This window comes from Gymnoscopelus microlampas (assembly GCF_963454915.1).
Source record: "Gymnoscopelus microlampas genome assembly, chromosome: 22".
Taxonomy (NCBI): domain Eukaryota; kingdom Metazoa; phylum Chordata; class Actinopteri; order Myctophiformes; family Myctophidae; genus Gymnoscopelus; species Gymnoscopelus microlampas.
Window position 1 is genome coordinate 7805173 of NC_139959.1, and position 13964 is coordinate 7819136.

The window sequence follows — 13964 nt, forward strand, 5'->3', positions numbered from 1 at the left end:
TGCTAATAAATAATAAATTAGGCAAAAGTAAAAAATCAGCTTGAATCACTTTTAAGATATACCAACCCACTGAGGAGAAAAATGCATGAGAACAGCCATGTACAGTAACTGTATAACTGTCCCCATCCACCAACTGATCAAAAAGTCCCCGGGACCTTTTTGTGTTATCCTTGCAGCCTAAATGTCTGACTGTACCTCGTGCTGTTTACATTTCTGATAAATAAAGTATTCAATTCAAATCAATAACATGTGAGTGAGTGTGCTGAGTGCTACTGTGGGTTGTTCCCGACACAATTATATTAAGCTCCATTTGGAGAATTGCCAACCCGTGTCATCCTCTTCTGCCAAGCGAAAACCAAACCTTCCACCGTTTATTTCTTATCACTGTCTGCCAGGAGTTCATGCATTCACCCCTATGTGCAAGTTGAACTTATCTCAACTTTGCTGCACCGCATGTTGCTGGCTTCGCCTCTTGCTCGAGCAGCGGGGAGGTTGACGGTTTGCGCCTCGCCATTCTCAGAATGCGGAATATGTCCCCACAGGCTTCAAGCACTCCAAGGTAACACATCTGAACGACTGGAGACGTGTTGCCCTCACCTCAATTGTCAGTAAATGCTTTTGAAAGACTGGTGAGGGTGACGATGCAATCTTAACTTCACAAAAACTATGCTGAACCCGAACCTTAACCCTAACCATAACCTCACAGAAACTATGCCTAAACCTAACCTCTAAACCATGCCCACTTTGGCGAATCACCGGAAAAAGAGGTTTTTGCCTTTCTCACCTGGAGGGGAGTATCCCAACTGCTGTGTATGAATGCTATCTGTGGTCTACAGCTCGACATTCATCTGAATTCCTTCCAAGCTCGACACAAAGCTCAGAGATCTGTGCCTGCATCCGACCATGCGAAGCTGGATAGTACTGGACTCCCTGTACAGCCATCGCCAGGTGGTGAGACTAGGAAGCATTACGTAAGATTCACTGGCCCTCGACACAGGAGCCTTTCAGGGCTGCGTGCTAAGCCCTCTGCTCCCTACACACTCGACTGCGTGGCTACCCACAGCTCCAATGTCGTCATCAAATATGCTGACGATACAAAGGTGATGGGCCAGATTGTCAAAGATGACGAGACGGCCTACAGGGATGAGGTCAGATCACTTACACAATGGTGTCATGACAACAACCTTGCACTCAATCAAGAAGACCATGGAGCTGATTGTGGGGTGACTGGATCAGTGGGCCCCTGAGAACAATGGGTGTAGAGTCGTATATTTCCTTCAAAGTATATTCTTCATAAAAAGGTGAGAACATAGTAATTCGACGCACGACGCACTTTGTATCCGTTTTTTAGAGACTTTACTGGTATTAAAACAAAAAATCACACCTGTGTGAAGGTAGCGGCGCCTTCGATATATTTTGTCATAGATATGTGTTTCTACTAGAGAAACAATATTAAATCTCTGGAAATTATTAAATATTTCTAGATATTACTCATTGTTTATTTAGTCATTGTTTATATAGACATCTAATTCTATATTCATGACATCATAGTGATGTCATGAATAGTAACATAGTGATGTCATGAATAGTGACCAATCAGAACGTTGACGGACCTGACCAATCAGAACGTTGACGGACCTGACCAATCAGAACCTTGGCGAGCCTGACCAATCAGAACGTTGACGCAAAAGCCAGGTATAGAGGGCTAATATCCGCTCTATACCTAAAGGTATAGAGCGGCTAGCGCCGCTAAAAATAAAAGGCATACAACAAGTGGTTCTTATAGTGGTGTAGTGGTAAAAACAATGTGTGCTCTCAGCTTCAACTTTAGCTTCTTCTGACACAACTCAAAACAGCACAGCAAAAGACTAATGATCAAACAAAAGAGCACCAATCACAAACATTCAATCAACAGTACACTGCTGCACATAATCATTAAGGCATTACACATAGCTGCAATAACTTGGCACAATTAAGATCAATGCAAAATCAGGTCATCGTGACCTAAGCTCGCTATGGCTCTTACAATGGGCATCGTTTCTTTAAATATTTATTTATTTCATATTGTCTCCGCCAGTATGGTGGAGAGTATGTTTTCGTCCTTCCGTGTGTGTGTCCGTCTCAGCCAAGCTAACATTGGTCAAGCTTCACATGACATGTGACAATATGTTGTCACCAATGCTTTGATTGGCTAGCGAGACGCATGATGAAATAAAAACCTATAAATAGCAAATGTGCTTCAAAAAATAATTTATATTTTTTGAAGTGAGCTTCCATCAGCCAAGCTAACATTGGTCAAGTGACACGTGACAATATGTAATATAAATAGGTAAGACAGGATTAATCAGGAACAGTACTGGCGGAGACCTGTGCTCCGAGGAGCACATTTTCTAGTTTCATTCTAAATTAGGTCTGATAATGATGTACCGTGCATGTACCGTGCATGTTCAAATCATGTATGCTTTTTTTTTTTTACGTAATTTTTATTTGCAGATTTTCAGCTACAGTCACAGTACAGGGGATCATATATCACATTATCAAGCAACATATTTCAGTCCATTTATGAATATCCATCATTGTTAGTGGTGTCGTCTTGCTGGGTTCTATTCACCTGTTTCCTAGGCTTTCCACTTCCTGTGTGTGTTCTACTTCCTGTCAATTTGATCCAATGAAATCCAATGAAACTGGTCAGATGACTAAAGATATCCAATGAAATCCGACAGGAAGTGGAAAACACACAGCCTAGAAAACAGGTGAATATTCAGACCATTTCTCCCATTTATCAAGAGTCTCTTGCAATCTCAGTTCATGGGTCAGTTTCTCCATTACATATATCTCTTCCACAATGCTCAGCCACTGCTCACAAATTGGAGGATCTGCTTTGTACCATAGCCTTGTAATTGCTTTTTTACTTCTGACAATTTTCATACATGTATTCTAGATTTTGTTTACATTTTGGAAGACAAAACAATTACATTTTGAGGTGCCCACTGGACCTATATATCCGATCGTGGACTACAGGAAGTTGGGAAGAGAGCATGCCACCATCTACATCAGGGGTGAGTAATGATGAAGTGGGAAATTGATAAGTCTGCAGAGGGCTGGACAAAAATAAACCTCACTTCACAGAAATCCCCCAAAAATAATATAATAATATAAAAGTCCTGATGAGACCAATATTTGTCACATGGAGGTTGGTTGAAATGTCCTTGTTTCTGCAATTTTGATAGCAATTCTTATGATTTACTCTCCTCCTCTCCTCTCCTCGGATGCCAAGTTCTTATATTTTCTGGCACGTTCCCATTGCCACTCAGTGAGTTGACAGGTGTTGTACTACGTACATAATGATGACGTAGCCTACTGCCCTAAATGGTGATATGATTGTGATTATTAGCTAAATTATATTCACTGTTTTTGTTAGATGGCCTTGCAGCCCACATGGAACCTGCCAGTGAGCTGGATCTGACCGCCAGGCCGTAATTTGCCCAGGCGGTATCTACATTGATGGCATCACAGTGGAGACAGTCAGTGAAGTTCCTCAGTGTAGTGTACACATCACCGAGGGCCTTACTATATATGTATTAACTGACTTAGCATTCACTTAGTATTCACTGACTTAGTATTCAACTTACTACTCACTGACTCAGTGTTCATTTAGTATTCATGAATGACTTATATTAACATTATGGCCCTGGATGCATATCAGTGGGATGTGTAACACCCATGGGCATGCTCACTTTTCTGGTTTGAGTTGTTGAAAATTAAGGAGAAATTACAATTCAGAAGCACAGCAGGAGAAAGGGTAAAAAATCAGGAGTCTCCTGCTAAATTCAGGAGTGTTGGCACTTGGCAGGTATGCATGCCTATGACATGAACGTATACGTTTGCTAAAACGTATACAGCGTAATGCAGCGTATTCCTAGAAGTAGATTTCAGTAGGCCAATATGGAGCAGCAAAACGCACCCACATCTTTCAGACCCTTACAAATCAATTCACCTGATCAGGGGATGACAGGCAGAGTGCCAGAATTGCAGCTGTAATAGTAGTTCACACTCCAGCAGTGAAGACGCTCAATGTCAAAACATGTCAAGACGCACAAACCGACAAAGCATCCAAAACGACGGTGCTACCACGCAGCCATGTGTAGCCTGCATCTGAGGTTCCCATCAGAATAATGGCCAAACGGTAGTTAATGAGGCGAGTGACTGATGGAGTAGTCGGCCCACGTGTCAACAGACCACGGAATAATGGCAGTTTGGCTGGGAGTGGAGTGTGGGGTGCTCAAGTGAGGAGAGCAACACTGGGAGCTGGTGTTGAAGGGAGATGTCAAACGCGTCTCTGGGAGGACCACGTCCCTAATAGTAGTGAGCTGATTAGCACACAGACTGCAGCACAGTAAGCACACCTTTCTAATTTGCAACTTGGCAATGACCCCTGCTGCTCATCTATCTACCTCTCTGTCAGCCATCCACCCCGCGTACATCGCACAACATTGCTCCGCAAAGAGAAATGCAGCCTCTTGACGTTAACAGGGTAGCGGTCAACGGTCATATTCACCCTGCTACCTTTTTCTTTTTAAACAGGCTTTTATAAGACTCACAAGAAACCTCAAATAAAACGGGGACTTACCAAATCCCTTTATGACGTGAAAAGCCGCCAAATAATCAGCCTCCGGCATCTCATACCTTCTTTTATTATTTGCTTAACCAGTGTGGTTGTGCATTCTCTACATTTACCTGTCATTTGTGGTTGAGGCTTCTGTTGGTGGCCCCTCAGAGAAAATGTGGGTTATTGACCTGCATTGACACTGCTTTGATGTCTGATCAGTAACCTGACACAGACAGACAAAATATTAAACTGACAGCCTTGCAAAACAGGCAGATAGACATAAAATGACTCATACAGAAGACGACGGCCTTGCACCATCAATCTGAGGTGTGCCTATACTCACAAAACAGGCCCATACCTCACACCACATTGATAATGCCAGTCCCATAAATAGAGGAAACCTCCCTCTCTATTGCTGTCACCCTTATATTCCTGTGGTTTTCTCTTACTGTCTATCACACGGCAAGTGTCATTCCATGCGTGTGTACAATTTCAGAATTTCACCGTGTAGCCGTTGTTGTTGCACCAGGCCTCTGATGAGAAGGAGGACCGTGATGTCAGTATGCATTAGAGTATAGCGTAGCTGTTTAAGTAATAAGGTTCTGTTCAGTTTGTCCCCCTTGCTGCTCGGTGCCCAAGAGAATGTCAGAGTCTGCACTGGGTTCAACTCGGCAGACAGAGAACATTTCCGGCGGCTCCAATACAGACGGCCCAGCCATCGATCCAGGGTTACTGCCTATTGATCGCTCTGGGTGTGCGTGTGCGTGTGCGTGTGCGCGCGTGCGTGCGCGTGCGTGTGCGTGTGTGTGTGTGTGTGTGTGTGTGTGTGTGTGTTTGCACGTGCGTGTGCCTGCGTCCGTGTGTGTGTATGTGTCACCCCACCTCCAATGATGTCACTATGGTCCTTACTGCCCAGTCTCCCGTCGAATGTATAGTCTCACTGACTGTCCCTTGTTCCTGCACATGCACTACAAGTGAGACCAGGCACATTCTTTCACACTGTGGTAGGGATCATGGTGTAAAGAGCAAGGTGCCCCTCCTCTTCTCGCTGCCTCTTACAGCTCGGTAAGCCGGGACTAATCCTGTGGTGGACCTGGAAAACAAGAACAAAATACATTTCAACAATTCAAACAACAAATTGGAGGAACATGGTTTCAGGTGGGGGGGAGAACGTGGAAGAGAGGAAGGCTGCGTGTGCGTGTTGGGAGTGAGGGGAGGGGAGGGGAGGGGGGAGGCGTGCAGGGCATGTTAGAACACATGCTGCTGTTATAGACGTTCAAATTGCCATATTTCTTGGTGTTATCAGATAAAGGTCAGGCTTCCACAGCAAGCCAACACAGCAGTGGGGTCTGCGAGCACAAAGGTCACTCCCGCGGCGCACCCTTGGCTGCGGACGATGTACAACACCATGGAGAAATCGGTGCGTGCATTGTGCGACGAGGACAACACCAAAAAGCACACGCAGTGGAGGAGCAGAACCGAAAAATGAGTGACAGATTCAGTGCCGTCTTCTCCAGTGCACTTGCCTAACCCCAGTCCGCCCCCCCCACCCCCCACCCCCCACCCCCCTCCTGCCCCCTTGGTGCAGGTGGGAAACACCCCATCCTTTATCTTTACTACCTTTAGAGAAAGGCTTCCTCATCAGGAACAGCAGTGGGAGGGAGGAGTCTGGTTGAAAGTCGTCTACAGTGCTACTGTAGGCTACCGCGCGTGTGTGTTTGTGGACGTGTGTCTGTGCGTGTGTCTGTTTGCGTGTGCGTGTGTGCGCGTGTGTGTGTGTGTGTGTGTGTGTGTGTGTGTATGTGTGTGTGTGTGTGTGTGTGTGTGTGTGTGTGTGTGCGTGTGTGTGTGTACTCGTGTGTGTGCGTGCGTGTGTGTGAGTGCGTGTCTGTGCGTGTGTGTGCGTCTGCGTGTGTGTGTGTGTGTGTGTGTGCGTGCGCGTGCGTGTGCTCGTGCGTGTGCGCGTGTGTGTGCGTGTGTGTGTGTGTGTGTGTGTTGCAGCGTATAAAAGACATAGATCATAGGCTCGGGGGATCCCAGCTGGGTCTGTTGCAGGTGCAACCTGTTTGAGGAACGGTGCACCGAAGGCCTTTTTAGTAGCATGTACCTATGAACGGAACATGGTATTGCATGTTATCTTGTCATCTTTGTGAAGACGTGTTCTGTGCACAGTAAAATCTCGAGTGTTCATTTATCTCAGAGTGCACAACGGGAGACAGACATGTATTAATGCTATCAATGAATGGTGAATACCTTAGTACAGCTGATATCACAGAGATAATCTTGATTGAGGCTGTTGCTCTGGAATAATTCAAATGGGTTGATCGCTCTCATTTTGTTCCTGCTGAAATTGATGTTTGTATCCAGGGTTGCCAAATCTGCTTATTATAATTTCCCCGACAGATTTTATTTGAAAATAGCCGATCTACAAGCTCACAACGCGTCGCATCGCGACGCGTTGTGAGCTTGTAGATCTGCTATTTTCAAATAGCTGATGTATATGTTAAAGTGCTCATGTGGCCCATAGTCGCTTCTTTTGGGCTGGTTTTCCTAGACCTGGTTGCTTGTTTCTCTCACAGAATCTGGCAACACTGTTTGTATCAGGTTTATAGTCCTAATATGGGTTTATTTCCCCCCTCCATTCATTGTACATGTACTGGTTCAATCCTGTTCAGTTCCTGTCTGCTAACAAAGAGGTCAGTTTTGAGGTTGGGGCCCGGGTTTGCGGCTGGTGTGAGACTTTGCCACATCCTCGGCTTGCGAAGCTCCCCGAAAACTAACACGTGAGTGTGTAAAAACGCGTCCACGTGCTACATTATCGGGCAAGCTACTGAGCTACCAACCAGACTGGTGCACCGCACTCAGAAATGTGTTGAATTTACTGCCCCACGGCATTTCTTCAAATAGCAAAAACTTTCAGACGTAGAAGGGAGCGTTATTGTCACAGAACTCTCAGTCTTCAGGGACCTCGGTCGATTTGTTTGTCTTCTATGTTCTTAAGCCGTCCCTGCACTGACCTCGTTTCGAAACTGAAGCGAGCCCAGTCGGCCCACACTGCTATTATTAACAAATGTGATTTCTGAACATTGTTCCAGTTGTTTGAATAAAGGATCCTTCATAATAGGGGACGTACTTGCGTCGATGGCATTAAAAAGAGGTGTTGACCTGTGTACGTGCGTGCATGTGTGGCCATTTTGAATGTGAGGCACACACGGTTCGATGCAGCTCTTCTCTCTGTCAGTCTGTTTGTCTGTCTGCCTGTCTGTCATGGGGGATGCAGGGGTCACGCGCTCACCCTCTCGGGTCAGGGTTGAAACAACGTGCAGCGTGACACTCTGCAGACCAATAGGAACGGCACCTATAGATAAACTGATCAGGCCTGTCACCGAGCTTTTTCAGCCCCACACGGCACTGAGCGTAACCTGGTGAGGTCTGGGCTAATTTATGTCCCAGTCCAGAACTTTGATGTTAGACAAGAATCACCTTGACTTCCCTTTGAAATACTACATTTTCAGCAACAGCTTGTGAATTGACACGAGGCTACTCCAAAAACCAACAGATAGATGATTAATAATTACATGTAACTTCCGTTGGAATAATTGCTGCACCTTTTGTACATTACTCATCATGGGTAAAACAACTGCTATGCTATTACTGCCATCAAACAATCAATATAAATGTCAACTTTTCTCCATGGGTAATTTACAATAACAAATGAGGAATTTAGTCACATAAGTAGAGTGCAATTAAGTGCTACTAAAGTGCTTGAAAACTGGAACATGTTGAAAATTAGGCATGCACATTTATAAACAAAAGATTAGATTGACATTCCTTAATTTCAAAACCATGAAGGACCTTCTCACAACCCCCCCCCTCCCCCCTCCCTCCCTCCCCATTTCAGTTAGTAATTCGAAAACATGGCAAGCGACAACAACAATCTAATTTCTGGCGAGAATTAACTGAAATTATGTAGGAAGAAGCTTGCACTGTGACATTTTCTGATCCGTCTGCCATTGTTGAAACGCTAGCCGCTAAGAGCTCGGTGACCAAAGGAGGTTACTATACCGCAGCGCTTAAAGCACTTACTGAGCCCAAGATTGCATCAAAGAAAGAATAAGAGCAAAGAGAAAGAAATGGTGGCGGGGGGGATGGGGGGGTTGATCAATGTGTGACAATTGCAGCCTGCATTCTTGTTATGTAGCGAGCACATAGGCTGGCAGGGCTAGAGAGTACGGCCCTTTCCCCCGCTGTTTCCCATAATTCCCTATCATCAGAACGTCTCTCACCTCATCCTTTCACCTATATCACCACATCAGACAGGAGTGATGGGTTGAGCAGGGGAAGGGGACAAAATGAGAAAAACGAGAGGGAGAAGGTGGGAGAGGTGAGGAGTAGACATGATGCACCGGGAAAGCACAAAAGCAATAGGCTACATTTATTTTATACGGCTTAAACAAAATGAGCTGGAGTCAAAATTTCTTCATGCAGATGTACACAGGGAAATATGTAGTGTTGATTTAACTCTGAGAGTGATTTACATTTTTATTTCTATGAACCCTCCGGATTCTACTGTGAAGTTGCATCAGATTGTGTAAGAAAGGATCAACAGATGATTTGGGGGCCAATAGGGGGCACTGGGGACCTGATCCATGGGTTTGGGAATGATTAAATGAGCTCACACTGATTTCACTGTACCTCTATAATCCTTCAACTGTATTTGAAGTTGTGCACTTTATCACACTTTGTCTTTATAGAAAATTAAGGGTAACATGGCTTCATATGGTTAAATGATAGAATAGTAGGTGTCTGGAGGACAACTAGGAACTGAGGCTGTCATCTAAAAGTGAAATTCCTCCAAAATCATTGACATTCAGATTCGCACCCCTGGTAGAAATAACCAGTAAAGCAATCGGAGGTTAACCCTTTTGAACCTGGTGTCCATATTTTGGGCATGTTATAGGCAAAGATTTTCCAAGATTCTCAATATTTGTCAAGGAATTTCAGATTTTCCAAAATATAGACAATAACACATCTACAAGCTGGTATGTGCAAATCCCAGGCCAGTGAACAAAGCTTCAGAGCTCCACCCTTAATTATCTGTTTTTAACTGTACACAAAATGTATGTAAAAAATGTATGTTCCTACATGTTAATATTGCATGAAAATGCATTCAATATCAGTACTGCACCTATACAAATAATGTGTAGATCCATTTCATAACTTTGCAAAGTCCTTGGCTGTGTCTGAAATCTCTCCATACTCTCACAGTACAGTAGTCCACTACATAGTGATTAAGCCATTTTATAGTGGTGTCTGTAGTCATTATTATACCCTATGGACTCATCCCACAATGCATCACTATAGCAAAACCTATATACCATGATTACCATCATGCATTGCGCTGAAATAAAAATGCCTATGTTTATCTGCCACACAACAGCAATGACGTCATTAACTGCGACCCGAGTACTGCCCAAATGCATTTTATTTATTTTATTTTTTTGCAGTTGAGTTCACTATATAAAGTCCTCTACATAGATTTCGGACACAGACTGAGTGTAGTTCTTTTCTCTGAGATATATTGTTGACATTAAAGGTATGAAGAATTCTAGCTTCAGGCATGGCACATTTATGTCACCAATTATCCTGAATAGCGAGAAATTACCTTTTTTCCTCTACGTTGTGAGCAGTGGTTACTAATGGAAACAGTTTAACATTCAGCCTGACTCTTTCATTTGATGCATTGCTTTGAAAAACAAAAGACTATAGCAGTGGATAAAGGCTTTATCCACTGCAATCGTCTTTTGTTTTTCTGTGCTTTATCATAAAGCACAGTAGCTTACTTTGCATGCCATTTGATGCTGCACAATTTGGCAATTGTTTTGTTGGTGGATAACCATGATAAGAGAGGTGGACTTGGGAAAACAAATGAATGAGCAGGAGACACTGAACTTACCCAACTAGCCTAATGTATTTTTGCCTATTGCAGTGACAAAGATAAATTAGGCAAAGACAGAGTTGGGGACGCTTCAACAGCAACCGACCCGCCGACACCAATTAGCAGATTGATTATGCGCCTGAGAGAAGCGGACGCTTGTCAATCAGCGCCACACAAGGGGAGCGACAGGAAGGAGCGGGTGTGGATGTACCAGGAATGTTAAAGGAACAAGAAGCTTGTTCCAGGGGGCTCCATAGAGATGCACTGATCCATGGGGCCGTGTTGCGCTCAGCACTGACATACTGAAACACCAAAGGTGCAAATACCACTATGCCACACATAACTCCAAATACCTCCACAGGACGGTGAAGTCAAACACCACTCTCTGACTGTGAAGTGAGAATAATCTTGACTCACACAGGCCCATTGTTCATGGCGAGATTCTGTTCCTTGATCGTATACGCCTAACTTTCTGCCCACCTTATTAGGCACACCTGAGAGGACGACTATTGCAGAAAGAGTGGTTGTTTTGCAAAATGACTGCAAAAATGAGTAAATCGGTGTACATGAATCGTGCATGCATACATGAGTAATGGTGTCACCAAACCATGTACATAAATAAACATGCCTGCTCTTTTTTCGCAGAGTGTGTGTGTGTGTGTGTGTGTATGTGTGTGTGTGTGTGTGTGTGTGTGTGTGTGTGTGTGTGTGTGTGTGTGTGTGTGTGTGTGTGTGTGTGTGTGTGTGTGTGTGTGTGTGTGTGTGTGTGTGTGTGTGTGTGCGTGTGCGTGTGTTTGCGTGCATGAGTCTGGGCAGCACGTGCATCCCCACGTTATCCATCAGCTCCCGAGGGGCTGCGACGGCAGCGCTGTCCTCTGGATGATGACAGTCCTGGGCCCCTTCATTTAGCAAGGACACACCAGCAAGGACATAAGGTAAATAAACGCCAGCCGCTAAATTTAGTGCTGCCTGACGGATGCAAAAGGCACACGCTTGGATTGAGTTCATGGTTTTTCCCTCAGATACAGCAGGAACACTGCTACTACGCCGGCTGCGGCTGCTAAAGAAATCAGGTTACCAGTGTGCAAATACTAACATCAAATACACAAATGCACCGATGTGATTTAAGACATGTTAACATTTGAGGTTGCACACAAATGCACGCGCACACATATAGCAGGCGACTCAACAGTTAAACTACATGGAGCTCAATCCTCTTCCAGAAGATAGTTAAACTTGCAGGAGATAAGGGCACAATTAGATTTGGCTAGAGGAGGAGAGACCATTAGGTCTGATTCTCTCCCTCCCTCCCTCCCTGCCTCTCTCTGAATATATAGTCCACAGTCACTCTTAAAAGGATGAGCCGATGACATCACCTCCATATTCCCAATACTCACTGCATGGAAGAATGAAAAAAGGAAAAAAAGGAGCGGAAACCAAAACCAATTTGTTAGATTAAACATTTCTCATGCGGCTGCATGATTTAGAAGGTCTGCTGACCGCAGTTGTACAAGGTTTTACCTCCCCTAAGACACAGCATTCTGTCAATCTAGCCTGCCGCAGACTTTCTAATTATAGTCCGCAGACATGAGAAGGTCAAAAGCCTATTAAATATGAAGATTAAAATTCCCTTTGCATATTATGAGCTACCTCCACCCATGACTGGCAATTATTTGCTAACTCATGCCAGTGTGCCACATTTCTTAGGAGAAATTTGATGTGTCAATTGTGAGATTTGTGTGTGTGTGTGTGTGTGTGTGTGTGTGTGTGTGTGTGTGTGTGTGTGTGTGTGTGTGTGTGTGTGTGTGTGTGTGTGTGTGAGCGAGCGAGAGAATGGGTGGGTGGGTGGGTGCCTTGGCTAAACAGTTACACATTGACATTTTGCTTTGTTGACATCTACTTGCACACAGTCTTTTGTACTTCCCATAGAATGAAACACTTATATAACATTCAACCGAGAGGATATTTTGTATCTTTTTTGTAAGACTCCCAATGGCCTCTGCTCCTTTGATCACAAACATGGTGGAGTGAGTTTGGTATTTCAATTTTCTTTCTTTCCTCTTGCAAAGCAGTTCCGCTATGGGAAAGTGTTTTGAGAACTTTATTTTGGATGTGGATGTTATGCACCCAATGGCCAATGTCAAAGTAAATCTTCACAAGTTGATCTGCAGCGGACTCCCTCCTAACCCTAGGTTGTCTGAAAGTCTAGCCCTGGAGTAGCATGTTTTTGTAGTGAGGAAGAAGCACTGCAATGTCAAGCAGGTTCATCACAATAAACACCCCCCTCCCTGCTTTCTCAGAGAGACTGCTTTAGTCACCTTCTTTAAAGAACCCCCCAAAAGATGTGTAGACAGATGCTTCAGTGGACCAGCTAAGCTGTTGCTAGCAGACATGGTCTGTTATGAGCCAAGGCCATGTCAGTCAACAGGATCGATCTGGCACCAAAAAAAAAGTGTTCTTTTTATTTTTTGCTATAGGTCTACTCTGGGATGACTTCCAGAGTCATAGAATAATTTCTCCATAGTTCTTCTTCTCCTAAAGCCAAATCCCTATGGCCACAGTGTTCGCCAAAACTAGTCTGTCTTAGTTTAAGGTTTTAGTTAGAAGATTTTAGTTTAAATTCATTTAAATTTTGGCGTTGTATGGCAATGTATGAAGTGGGCTTATATACAAACTCAACCCAAGTTCCACCTTACATTTGAGCAACCCGCAACCTGAACCCTTAACTGATTTGTAAAATAATCACAGCTATCAAATTGTGTTTGCATTAAGCATGCAAACACACCCACACGCACACACACACGCACACACACACACACACACACACACACACACACACACACACACACACACACACACACACACACACACACACACACACACACACACACACACACACACACACACACACACACACACACACACACACACACACACACACAGAGAGACATAACTTCCATGTCTGCAGATAATTAAAGCTGCGAGGTGAAAAGCACTTTATCAAATGAATGGCTAAAACTGTGCAGCCCATAGTGATTATCAGTATAGCTGTGGAGAGTCCTATGAAGAAGACTGGGGATGCAGCTGAGGGCACACGTAATCTCTAACTGGATCTAATTGCTAGGTGGAGGGTGGGCTTTGGGGGTGGTGGGGGCCACATTTATGAAGGTAAATATGACACCGCGCTTCCATGGTGCCTCCTCACATGTGGTTTGTCAATCCTGGGTAATCTCAGCTTGCATCTGCTCCTCATGAAGGCAAACTAACTGGGGGAATACAGTATTAATTATAACCAGTGTGGTTGAATGGATGTCTGGGGGGAATCAGAATGGCAGCGCGTTGTTAATTCTTTTTGCCCTTCCATGATTCCTGTATATGTCTGAGGTCCCACGCAGGACCAGGCTTGTTTAGTGTTGG